This window comes from Eubalaena glacialis, chromosome 18 (genome assembly GCF_028564815.1).
Source record: "Eubalaena glacialis isolate mEubGla1 chromosome 18, mEubGla1.1.hap2.+ XY, whole genome shotgun sequence".
NCBI classification, from domain to species: domain Eukaryota; kingdom Metazoa; phylum Chordata; class Mammalia; order Artiodactyla; family Balaenidae; genus Eubalaena; species Eubalaena glacialis.
The window spans coordinates 32,351,053-32,363,433 of NC_083733.1; positions in this window are offsets into that span (position 1 = coordinate 32,351,053).

A 12,381-nucleotide genomic window follows, 5' to 3' on the forward strand; every position below is an offset into this window, starting at 1 on the left:
GTCTGGTTTTGGTATCAGGGTGATGGTGGCCTCATAGAATGAGGTTGGGAGTGTTCCTTCCTCTGCAATTTTTTGGAAGAGTTTGAGAAGGATGGGTGTTAGCTCTTCTCTAAATGTTTGATAGAATTCACCTGTGAAGCCATCTGGTCCTGGACTTTCGTTTGTTGGAAGATTTTTAGTAACAGTTTTAATTTCTTTACTTGTGATTGGTCTGTTCCTATTTTCTATTTCTTCCTGGTTCAGTCTTGGAAGGTTATACCTTTCTAAGAATTTGTCCATTTCTTCCAGGTTGTCCATTTTATTGGCATAGAGTTGCTGTAGTAGTCTCTTATGATGCTTTGTATTTCTGTGGTGTCTGTTGTAACTTCTCCTTTTTCATTTCTAATTTTATTGATTTGAGTCCTCTTCCTCTTTTTCTTGATGAGTCTGGCTAATAGTTTATCAATTTTGTTTATCTTCTCAAAGAACCAGCTTTTAGTTTTATTGATCTTTGCTATTGTTTTCTTTGTTTCTATTTCATTTATTTCTGCTCTAATCTTTACGATTTCTTTCCTTCTGCTAACTTTGGGTTTTGTTTGTTCTTCTTTCTCTAGTTCCTTTAGGTGTAAGGTTAGATTGTTTAATTGAGATTTTTCTTGTTTCTTGAGGTAGGCTTGTATTGCTCTAAACTTCCCTCTTAGAACTGCTTTTGCTGTATCCCATAGGTTTTGTATTGTCGTGTTTTCATTGTCATCTGTCTCTAGGTATTTTTTGATTTCCTCTTTGATTTCTTCAGTGATCTCTTGGTTATTTAGTAACGTATTGTTTAGCCTCCATGTGTTCGTGTTTTTTACATTTTTTTCCCCTGTAATTGATTTCTGATCTCATAGCACTGTGGTCAGAAGAGATGCTTGATATGATTTCAATTTTCTTAAATTTACTGAGGCTTGATTTGTGACCCAAGATGTGGTCTATCCTGGAGAATGTTCCGTGTGCACTTGAGAAGAAAGTGTAATCTGCTGTTTTTGGATGGAATGTCCTATAAATATCAATTAAATCTATCTGGTCCATTGTGTCATTTAAAGGTTGTGTTTCCTTATTAATTTTCTGTTTGGATGATCTGTCCATTGTTGTAAGTGAGGTGTTAAAGTCCCCCGCTATTATTGTGTTACTGTCAATTTCCTCTTTTATAGCTGTTAGCAGTTGCCTTGTGTATTGAGGTGCTCCTGTGTTGGGTGCATATATATTTATAATTGTTATATCTTCTTCTTGGATTGATCCATTGATCATTATGTAGTGTCCTTTCTTGTCTCTTGTAACATACTTTATTTTAAAGTCTATTTTATTTGATATGAGTATTACTACTCCAGCTTTCTTTAGATTTCCACTTGCATGGACTATCTTTTTCCATCCCTTCACTTTCAGTCTGTATATGTCCCTAGGTCTGAAGTGGGTCTCTTGTAGACAGCATATATATGGGTCTTGTTTTTGTATCCATTCAGTGAACCTGTGTCTTTTGGTTGGAGCATTTAATCCATTCACGTTTAAGGTAATTATCGATATGTATATTTCTGTTACCATTTTCTTAATTGTTATGGGTTTGTTTTTCTATGTCCTTTTCTTCCCTTGTGTTTCCCACTTAGAGAAGTTCCTTTAGCATTTGTTTTAGAGCTGGTTTGGTGGTGCTGAATTCTCTTAGCTTTTGCTTATCTGTAAAGCTTTTGATTTCTCTATCTAATCTGAGTGAGATCCTTGCCAGGTAGAGTAATCTTGGTTGTAGGTTCTTCCCTTTCATCACTTTAAATATATCATGCCACTCCCTTCTGACTTGTAGAGTTTCTGCTGAGAAATCAGCTGTTAACCTTTTGGGAGTTCCCTTGTATGTTATTTGTCATTTTTCCCTTGCTGCTTTCAATAATTTTTCTTTGTCTTTAATTTTTGCCAGTTTGATTACTATGTGTCTCAGCGTGTTTCTCCTTGCGTTTATCCTGTATGGGACTCGCTGTGCTTCCTCGACTTGGGTGGCTATTTCCTTTCCCATGTTAGGGAAGTTTTTGACTATAATCTCTTCAAATATTTTCTCGGGTCCTTTCTCTCTCTCTTCTCCTTCTGGGACCCCTATAACGCGAATGGTGTTGCGTTTAATGTTGTCCCAGAAGTCTCTTAGGCTGTCTTCATTTCTTTTCATTCTTTTTTCTTCTGTTCTGTGGCAGTGAATTCCACCATTTTGTCTTCTAGGTCACTTATCCGTTCTTCTGCCTCAGTTATTCTGCTATTGATTCCTTCTAGTGTATTTTTCATTTTAGTTATTGTATTGTTCATCTCTGTTTGTTCTATAATTCTTCTACGTCTTTGTTAAACATTTCTTGCATCTTCTTGATCTTTACCTCCATTCTTTTTCCGAGGTCCTGGATCATCTTCACTATCATTATTCTGAATTCTTTTTCTGGAAGGTTTCATATCTCCACTTCATTTAGTTGTTTTTCTGGGGTTTTATCTTGTTCCTTCATCTGGTACATAGCCCTCTGCCTTTTCATATTGTCTGTCTTTCTGTGAATGTAGTGTTTGTTTCACAGGTTGCAGGATTTTAGTTCTTCTTGCTTCTGCTGTCTGCCCTCTGGTTGTGGATCCATTTTTAAGGAGCACTGAATGAAGGAGAACTTTGCAGCTATATTCTCAAAGTAAAAGAGTTTTGTGATTGATTGGTGATGTCTGCCAAGGATGTAGGAAGAAAGAGTGTGTACATGAACATGCTATGTATTGACCTGGTTGGTTTCTATGTTTCTGCCATAGTTAGTGTTTTCTGATTATGTCTAAACAACTCATCATACATGCAGGAAACCAATATAAACTGCCCTTTTGGGGTGGATCAGTAGGGTCACCTTTATATTTAAGAGTGGCACGTTGTTATGGCAGTTTGAACAATTCAAGAGCAATGCAAGGCTTGGCAGCTGTGGGAAGGAGTGGGCCAGGCTCTCACTGCAAACCCTTTTCTCCTGTGACTCTGGTTTTCTTGCCAGCTGTGCGGACCACAAAGGCACTCTACGTTTTAGGTCTGCTATGAGTGAAGATCTGGGCCTCTGCATGGTGTGGGTGATGAGACACCCCTGCTCTGGTTAAAAGTGGTGAACAGCATGGGAGGCACAGAAAAGGTGGGTGAAGGGTGACCTTTATCAGGCTCTGATTCATTCCCACCCTTGACTCTAAGCCTGGGCACCACAGCCGTGCCTTGACTTATAATTATTTAAAGCTACAGCCTCTTCTTTCCTCTTCATCATTTTCAGTTCACACTTTGCATTATGTTGTCCTATTTGGATTGAACAAAACTTTCTCTTCTCCACCGGGCATTTTGGGCGTTCCAAATTCTTCTCAGGTATGCTGTGAGGGGAGTTACAGACCTCTGAGCAAATCAACCATCTTTTTCATTGTTCTCCATGCCATGTTTCATTGTCTGAGGGTGAAAGTTTGGAATCATAAAGATCTTCTTAACCATTTTTTTGTCATGTGTATATTTGTGTCATATATGTGTCACATATATGTTATATATATTGTTTTGCACATTTTCTTTAAAAGTATCTTGTGATTTTGTAGATTGCATCTTGTACATCATCAAATTGATAATAAAAAGACAAATAACTCAGAGTTCTTTAGAGAAGAGAGAATCCAAATGGATAAGAAGCATATGAAAAGATGCTTAACCTCACTGCTAATCAACAGTGTTTCTAATTAAAGATAGAATGCAGACATTTCAAGTGCATTATCACCTTGTGCTGGTGATATGCCAAGGAGAAGGAGGCACTCCCACATTGCTGATGGAGATGGAAATTGTTGCAGCCTGTTGGAAGGCAGTCTGGCAACATCCCTTAAAAGTGAAACACATAGATATTTTGACCCTGCAGTACCATTCCTGGGAATCTGGCTGCTTAAAAAAAAAAAAAAAAAAAAAAAAAACAGTATACAATATTGTCTTTATTCCAGCATAATTTGTAGTGGGGTGAAGAAGAAGAGAAAAAGAAAATGAAATAAACTAAATATCAAGTAACGAAGGAATGGCTGAATGAAATGTGGCTTATTCATCCACAGTATGTGGATTGTAATCAATAAAAATAATGACTTAAATCTGTATCATTTAACTTGGATGGATTTCCTTAATGTATTGTTAAGTGAGAAAAGCTAGATGCAGAGGTAGGTATACAGTATGATACCATTTTTATAATAGCAAGAAACAACAATAACAATATAATTCGAAATACGTATATTAATGCATATATGTATTTGATCAAGAAGCAACGTATGGAAGCAAAAACACTAGGCCTTTAACATTAGTTGCTGGGAGGTGGGGCAGAGGAATAAAAAGTGGGGAGAGAAGAAACAGGGAAAGGGGGATGTAAACAAAATTAAATTGCAGGATAAAAAGAAAAATGTTTATAGTAAAATGGTATATTTAACATGATCTCGTTTATGAAAAACTATGTGTTCTTTTTTGCTTAGTGATGTATGAAAGCATGGTCATAAAAATATTAACTGAGATCATTTGTGGTGGGATTTCAGGTGATGTTTACATTTTCTTTGTACTTCTTGATTTTTTTTTTTTCATGATGTGGTCAAATAATGTCATCAGAATTGATCTCTCTTTCTCCATCTCTGAATGCTGCCTTCTATTGGTTTTATTCTGTTTCTTTTCAAGTGATACTAATATGGCAAGAAGTCCAGAATATATTCTGTCATGTCAGGGAGCCCAGTGCAAGAGCATCTTGTATGTAATAGTTCCAACAAAAAGTTCATACTCTCATTGGTCCTGCTTTGCATCACAATCTACTTCTGAACCAATCACTGTTCCCAGGGCCAATGTTGACTGGCCAGTTTTGGGTTACATGCCAAAATATCCTGGACTGAGAGTGGCAGAAGGCAGTTTCCTAAAGGAAACTCTATGTACTCTTACCAGAATATGGGTAAATTACAGGGAGTTATTATCAGAATATGTCCATTCTAAAGGGGGAGGGGGAACGAGTTGAACAACAGTATCAAGTACAATGGTGAGGAAAATAAATAACTGTTAGAGATTATAACAGGACCACCTAAAATTTGGCTAAGTGCAAAGGAGAGGAGGTAGGCTTTTTCAGAGAAAGAGACAGTTAAGCTAAAATCTTCTATTTGAATGTTTATCTTTCTCCATATATTGATCAGAGATTTAGTTGCACACAACAGATAACTCTGATATATGGTACAGAGTAGTTTATTTAAGGTCTAGGAGAGTTGGGGAATCAAGCTTGGATGCTACATACTGGGAGAAATGCTGTACCCTATCAAGCTGGAACCATGCTTTCTGCCACTGGCCTAGGCTCCACACCCACGAAGCTAGGGAATGAACATAGGAAACATGGACACAACCACCACAGAAGAAAGAAACGCTTGCAGTATGTGTGCCAGAAGAGTCAGGTGGCCTCAGCCTTGTGATATTTGCTTCATCTTTCTAATTTCAAACAGATAGGTCTGCTTGATGAAGGGAGGCTACTTGCAGAACCATAGGTGCAAGAGAGTCTGGGAAATGCTATCTTTAGCTTTGTAGCTTCTACTGTGAAGAAGACATATAAGGAGTTTGGCATAGTTAGAATTTAAAAATTCTTTCCTCTGCATCCCAGTTCCCATTCCCTTGTTGGAGTTTGTCTGCTGGGTCATTCATTTCTAGGGGTTTGAACCTTGGTATTACCAATTTGGTGTTTCTGTCATTTCTCATTAAGTTTTATCACTGGAAATGGTAGTACTACGAACCTTTGTGTTCCCTTCTTGGATTCTCTTTCTCCTTCATAGTAGGGTTTGATCATCTTAGCTAACACTTTCTTTTGAGGAACATGAAGTGGCCAACGGGAAGTCTCAACTTCATATTCAGTGGAATAGGTGTGTCCTTTGTGGAAGAAAATATTTCCCCCTGAAGTATCAAGACCCCTACGTCAGTATTGTGGAAATAAAAAGGAAATACTGTTTTTCGGGTTATTAGTTGTGCTGAGAGGAGCCACTCACCCTCCCGTCCATGTTTCTGTCTCCCTTCTCTTCTGGCTATGAAAGAAATGGCACCATAATGTTGGTCTCTTGTTTGTTCAGAGCATATGTTACATGCTATAGGACAGTTATCTGGTCTCTCAAGATATTATCTCCAACAGGTGATAGTTTAGTAGGTCACTCCATCATTCTGTAAGACCAGCTTGTATGGGTAATGTGGTACATGGAAAGACAAGTAAACCCTCATGAACATTAGACACTGCCTTACTTCTTTTGTTGTAAAATAATGAGACAATGTTGTGTGAGATACCACGATTGTAAACAAAGCATTTAGTGATTCTATGCCTGGTGGGATTGTGGGAGACATGGTGAACAAGGAATACAAAACCATACAGAGAATAAGTGTCTATTCCAGTAAGAACAAATTTCTGTCCCTTCATGAAGAAAGGGTTCCAATGAAATCAATTGCCACCAGATAGCAGTCTGGTTCTCAGAAAATGATGCAGTATTCGAAACTCTGGTGCACTGATTGGTGGTGATAGCCAGAATTAATCTTGTTATTGAATGTGTGCATTACCTCTTTCTTTGCCTCTGTGACCACATTGTCCATGAACCCATTCATTAGAGTGTCTGGAAAAAGGTTGACAGACATCCACAAGGATATGATTTGCAACATGATTATTGAGAACTTTCTACACAATGGGGTTCTTTTCTGAGCACTCACATGGGGCAAAAGAACTCTCATATTCTGAGCGCATTTAGAATCACCCAACCTTCATTAAAACCTCCTTGTTACCAGTCCTCTAATCTTACTATTTCCAAATGCCTAGACCTTGCATCATGAGACTGACAGCTTAAAATCCTACCTACTAGAAAACTCTCCCTTTCTCCATTGTCCTTTAAGGCCATTCTTGAGTGGGTCTGAAATGGCACAGAAATCCTTTTCTCACTGCCACCATAGATCAGGCCTGATTTTCGTCCTTCGTCAGCTGATCATAAGGACTCATGAGGAGTCCTGGGACTGCAATGTGGCAGGAATAATTATGCTCGGAGTGCAAATAACTTACATCTTAAAGATATGCTCAATCCCAGTTCTATATATGTCACATCTCCTTGATGATGGACTGCTGCGGGGACTGTCTGACTTTATGGTTTGGTAAATCAGACAACGTCGACTTCATGATAGCAAACTCAGTTTTCATGGCTTCTTGGCATTTAGGTGCTTTGAGAAAGAGCTGTTTTTTTCAAAGGAGGAAAGAGCATGGCTTTGCTACCAAACCTAAGGGCTGCAACTATGATTCTCCTAACATTTATTGCCTCAAGCCTCTTACAGTACCTGGATCAATCAATCACAAATCAAACATCATTGGATCTGAGGTATCATAAAGGCCAACTGGCTGAGCTGGGCCACCTGGAGAGCCTTCTCTTGCTCTCTTTCTCTGAATTGGCAGCCTTATGGGTTACTTAATAATTACTTTTGATATTTTCTGCTAATGGTGATAGAGAAAAATGCATTAGACAGATCAATGTCTGCACACTAGGTGCCAGAGACTGTATTGATTCACTCCACTAAGAAGACTACATCTGGAATAGTAGCTTCAATTGAAGTCAACACTAAATTAAGCTTAGAATAAGCCACTGTAATTCTCCAAGATCCATCCATCTTCTGCACAGATTAAATAGGGAAACTCAATGGGATTGTGATAGGGTTGATCTTCCAAGAACTGGTTGGTGACACGAATCTTTCTATTCCTGTAGGGATTAGTATTGTTTTTGGTTTATTATTTTTGTATGGAAGAGAGCTGTAGGAGCTTCCCTTCAATCCTTTTCCCATAAACCTCTCACTCCACTGGTGTTCTGAGAATATCTATTCCTACTATGAACTCAGGAACTAGTGAAATAGCCAATATGAGTTTATGTATCCATTGAACCCACTGTTATATTGCTCAGGTCTAAACTCTACTATCAACCCCACTCCAACCCTTGGTCCACAATTGTGTTGTGAGGTCTCAGGAATTAGTGATAATTCCGAATAATGCAGTCCAGTGGTGCTACAAATGTCTGTGTATCTCCCCTTTCCCACTGCACAGTTATAATGGCAAAGGGTCACAGTTACCTTTGGGGAAGGAAATAATATACTTGTGATATTATTTCAGGCTCTTTCCTTAGGGGTACTAAGATTCTTTTTTTTTCAAGGGATTCTAGGTCAATTCAGTTGGGTCAGAACCATGATCCTCTGTCATGCTGACACAAGTCAAGTTTTTATTCACCAGATTTAGAGTTTTTCAATTATATAGATCAAGTTGTACCTTAGTTAGCTGTCTCAACGACCCCATGACAGCCACAGCAATCAGAGAAGAAAAAGAAATAAAAGGAATCCAAATTGGAAAAGAAGTAAAACTGTCATTGTTTGCAGATGACATGATACTATACATAAAAAAATCCTAAAGATGCTACCAGAAAACTACTAGAGCTCATCGATGAATTCAGTGAAGTTGCAGTATACAAAATTAATACACAGAAATGTGTTGCATTTCTGTACCTTAATAAAGATCAGAAAGAGAAGTTAAGGAAACAATCCCATTTACCATCGCAGCAAAAAGAATAAAATATCTAGGAATAAACCTACCGAAGGAGGCAAACCTGTACTCTGAAAACTATAAGACACTGATGAAAGAAATTGAAGATGACACAAACAGATGGAAAGATATACCATATTCTCGGATTGGAAGAGTCAATATTGTCAAAATGACTATGCTACCCAAGGCAATCTACAGGTTCATTGCCATCCCTATCATATTACCAATGGCATTTTTCACAGAACTCGAACAAAAAATTTTTAAATTTGTATGGAAACACAAAAGACCTTGAATAGCCAAACCAACCTTGAGAAAGAAAAATGGAGCTGGAGGAATCAGACTCCTTGGCTTCAGACTGTACTACAAAGCTACAGTAATCAAAACAGTATGGTACTGGCATAAAAACAGAAATATAGATCAATGGAACAGGATAGAAAGCCCAGAAATAAACCCATGCACCTATGGTCAATTAATATATGATAAAGGAGGCAAGAATATACACTGGAGAAGAGAGACTCTTCAATAAGTGGTGCTGGAAAAACTGGACAGCTACATGTAAAAGAATGAAATTAGAACATTCTCTAACACCATACACAAAAATAAACTCAAAATGGATTAAAGATCTAAACGTAAGACCAGATTCTATAAAACTCCTAGAGGAAAGTGTAGCACACTCTTTGACATAAATTGCAGAAATCTTTTTTGGATCCATGTCCTAGAGTAATGGAAATAAAATCAAAAATAAATGGGACCTAATTAAACTTAAAAACTTTTTCACAGCAAAGGAAACCATGAACAAAATGAAAAGACAACCTACAGAATGGGAGAAAATATTTGCAAACAATATGACCGACAAGGTATTAATCTCCAAAATATACAAACAGCTCATCCAGCTCAATATCAAAAAAACCAAACAACCTAGTCAAAAAGTGGGTAGAAGATCTAAGTAGACATTTCTCCTAAGAAGACATACAGGTGGCCAAAAGGCCCATGAAAAAATGCTCAACATCCTAATTAGTAGAGAAATGCAAATCAAAACTATAATGAAGTGTCACCTCACACGGGTCAGAGTGACCATCATCAAAAAGTCTCCAAATAATAAATGCTGAAGAGGGTGTGGAGAAAAGGGAACCCTCCTACACTGTTGGTGGGAATGTAAATTGGTACAGCCACTATGGAGAACAGTATGGAGGTTCCTTAAAATACTAAAAATAGAGCTACCATATGATCCTGCGATCCCACTCGTGGGTATATATGTGGAGAAAATCATAATTTGAAAAGATATATGCACCCCAATATTCATTGCAGCACTATTTACAATAGCCAAGACATGGAAGCAACCCAAATGTCCATTGACAGAGGAATGGATAAAGAAAATGGTGGTGTGTGTATATTTATATTTATATATAATAGAATATTACTCAGCCATAGAAAAGAATGAAATGATGCCATTTGCAGCAACATGAATGGACCTGGAGATTATCATACTAAGTGAAGTAAGCCAGACAGAGAAAGCAAATATCATATGATACTACTTATATGTGGAATCTAAAAAAAAATGTTACAAATGAACTTACACACAAAACAGACCCACAGACATAGAAACAAACTTATGTTTACCAAAGGGGAAAGCGGGGGAAGGGATAAATTAGGAGTTTGGGATTAACATATACACAGTACTATATATAAAATGGATAACCAGCAAGGACCTACTATATAGCACAGGGACCTATACTCAATATTATGTAATAACCTCTAAGGGAAAAATATCCAAAAAAGAATATATATGTATATATATTGTATACATATATATGTATGTATATGTATTGTATATATACATATATATAACTGAATCACTTTGCTGTACACCTGAAACTAATACAACACTGTAAAACATTGTAAATCAACTATACTTCAATAAAAAAATAAAACTTAAAAAGGACCCCATGACGGAGATCCTTGTGGATCAAACCATTCTGATCATCCTTCCAGCCATGCTGCTCATTATAGTAATCATGCTCAGTTTGCCTCTGGTGGTTGTGCCACTCTATCAATGCCACTGAAGTCAGAAGGCACTTTTCAGTGGCAACATCTTGCATCTTCTGGCCACTACAGTGCTTGGAGTACAGCCACTAACAGTGCTTTTCAAAGATTCTCCTGCTTCTATCGTCAATGTATTTCTCAGTGCTTTGATAAGGGAGTGTTTTTGAACCCTCTCAAAGGTGGGTGAGTGAATGGAATATAATGAATTTACTCCAGCATCCTTTCTCCCTGCATCTTTGTCATTTTCCTTCTACATTATACCATGAATATTGACTTTATTTACAGTAGGACACCACAGAGTCAAGATTTCTATCAGTCATTTGGAACCACTCCCAGCTGTTTGAATGAGCCCATTGATTTTAGAATCTCTGGTAAATAAACCCATATCACTAAATTCAGCCTTATTCAGACTTATGTTACTCCGTCTTTAATCTCACATATGTTTCCTGGGTTGTGCTGACATAATTTAGCAGAAGTTTGCGGTTCTTTTAGTGTGTCCCTTCTTTTCTGGTTTTACTCTGTAACTGATGTCCCAGGGCAGGTTGAGGTCTGACACTGGTTTTAAGCCTGGAGCCTCTGAGAAGTAGTATATTGAGTCAAGGGAATAGTTGGATTTCTGTGATATATACTACCTTAGATGATGCCTTTATTGATTGTTTTAGCAAACAGGGCCAGCTTCATCAGACAGAGAAAGAGGGGCTGCTTCTGTTGGCAATGGAAGGTCAGATTTGGAAAGTTAGAGGTCCTCAGAAGCATTCAGATCCTCTCAACTCATTCTTATCCTCAACATCCTGTTCTTTCCAAATCATCTTTCTAATTTGTACACAAGAAATCCAGTGAGGCTGTTTAATCAATCTATGTTGAATTTTGAGTGACCCACAGGATTAGGCTTGGCACCTTATTTTTGTAGCCACCTTCTTTTAGGTTAGTCATGGGAACTGTGATTCTCTAATTATGCCTTAAATAGAGAATTTAAATCTTGAATTTGTCATTTTATTTTTTAAACTTGCCAGTGCAGTTAGAATTAGCCAAGCATTTTGGTAATCTATTGCTATGTAACAAAGCACTCCAAAGTTTAGTGGCTTACAACGGTAACCAGTTATGATCTCTCACAATTTTGTGGACTGACTGGATTTAGTGGTGACTGCTGGGACAACAACCAGAGGGTCACCATGGGCTGGGACATTCCAGATAGATGAGAAAAATGGCGGGTAGTAGATGCTGGATGTTGGTTGAAGATTCAGTTGGGGTTGTCAGCTAAGAATACCTTGGTTCTACTACCCGTAGCCTTTCTTCCTGGTTGCTTGTGCTTCCCCACAGCATGGTGGCTGGATTCCAAAAGGGAATGTTCTAAGAGGCAGAGGCAGATGCTGCCAATCTAAGGTCCAGCCTCTGAAGTTACACAGGACTAATTTTGTTACATTTCTATTCATTGAATTAAGAGACCATTGAGGTTCCGGGGGAGGAGGGAGCAGATGGATAAGTCATAGCATTTGTGACCATCTTTAATCCACCGTATTAATCCACTTACCATTTTTTCATTCCTTGTGCCTTGTAATAGTCTATAGCATCAGCCACTTAGACCTCCAAAACCTTACAAGAGTTCCATCTTCTAATGCTGACTGAATCTGCATTGATTTCAAACTCAACCAGGTCCCAATTGATCTCATATTTCCCATTTTCTTGAAGATTGATTGCCTATAATCATCTACTGTATTACTTAGGTTCTTTAATTGCAGACAAAATAATGCACTCTAACTAGTTTAAGCAGGGAAGGATT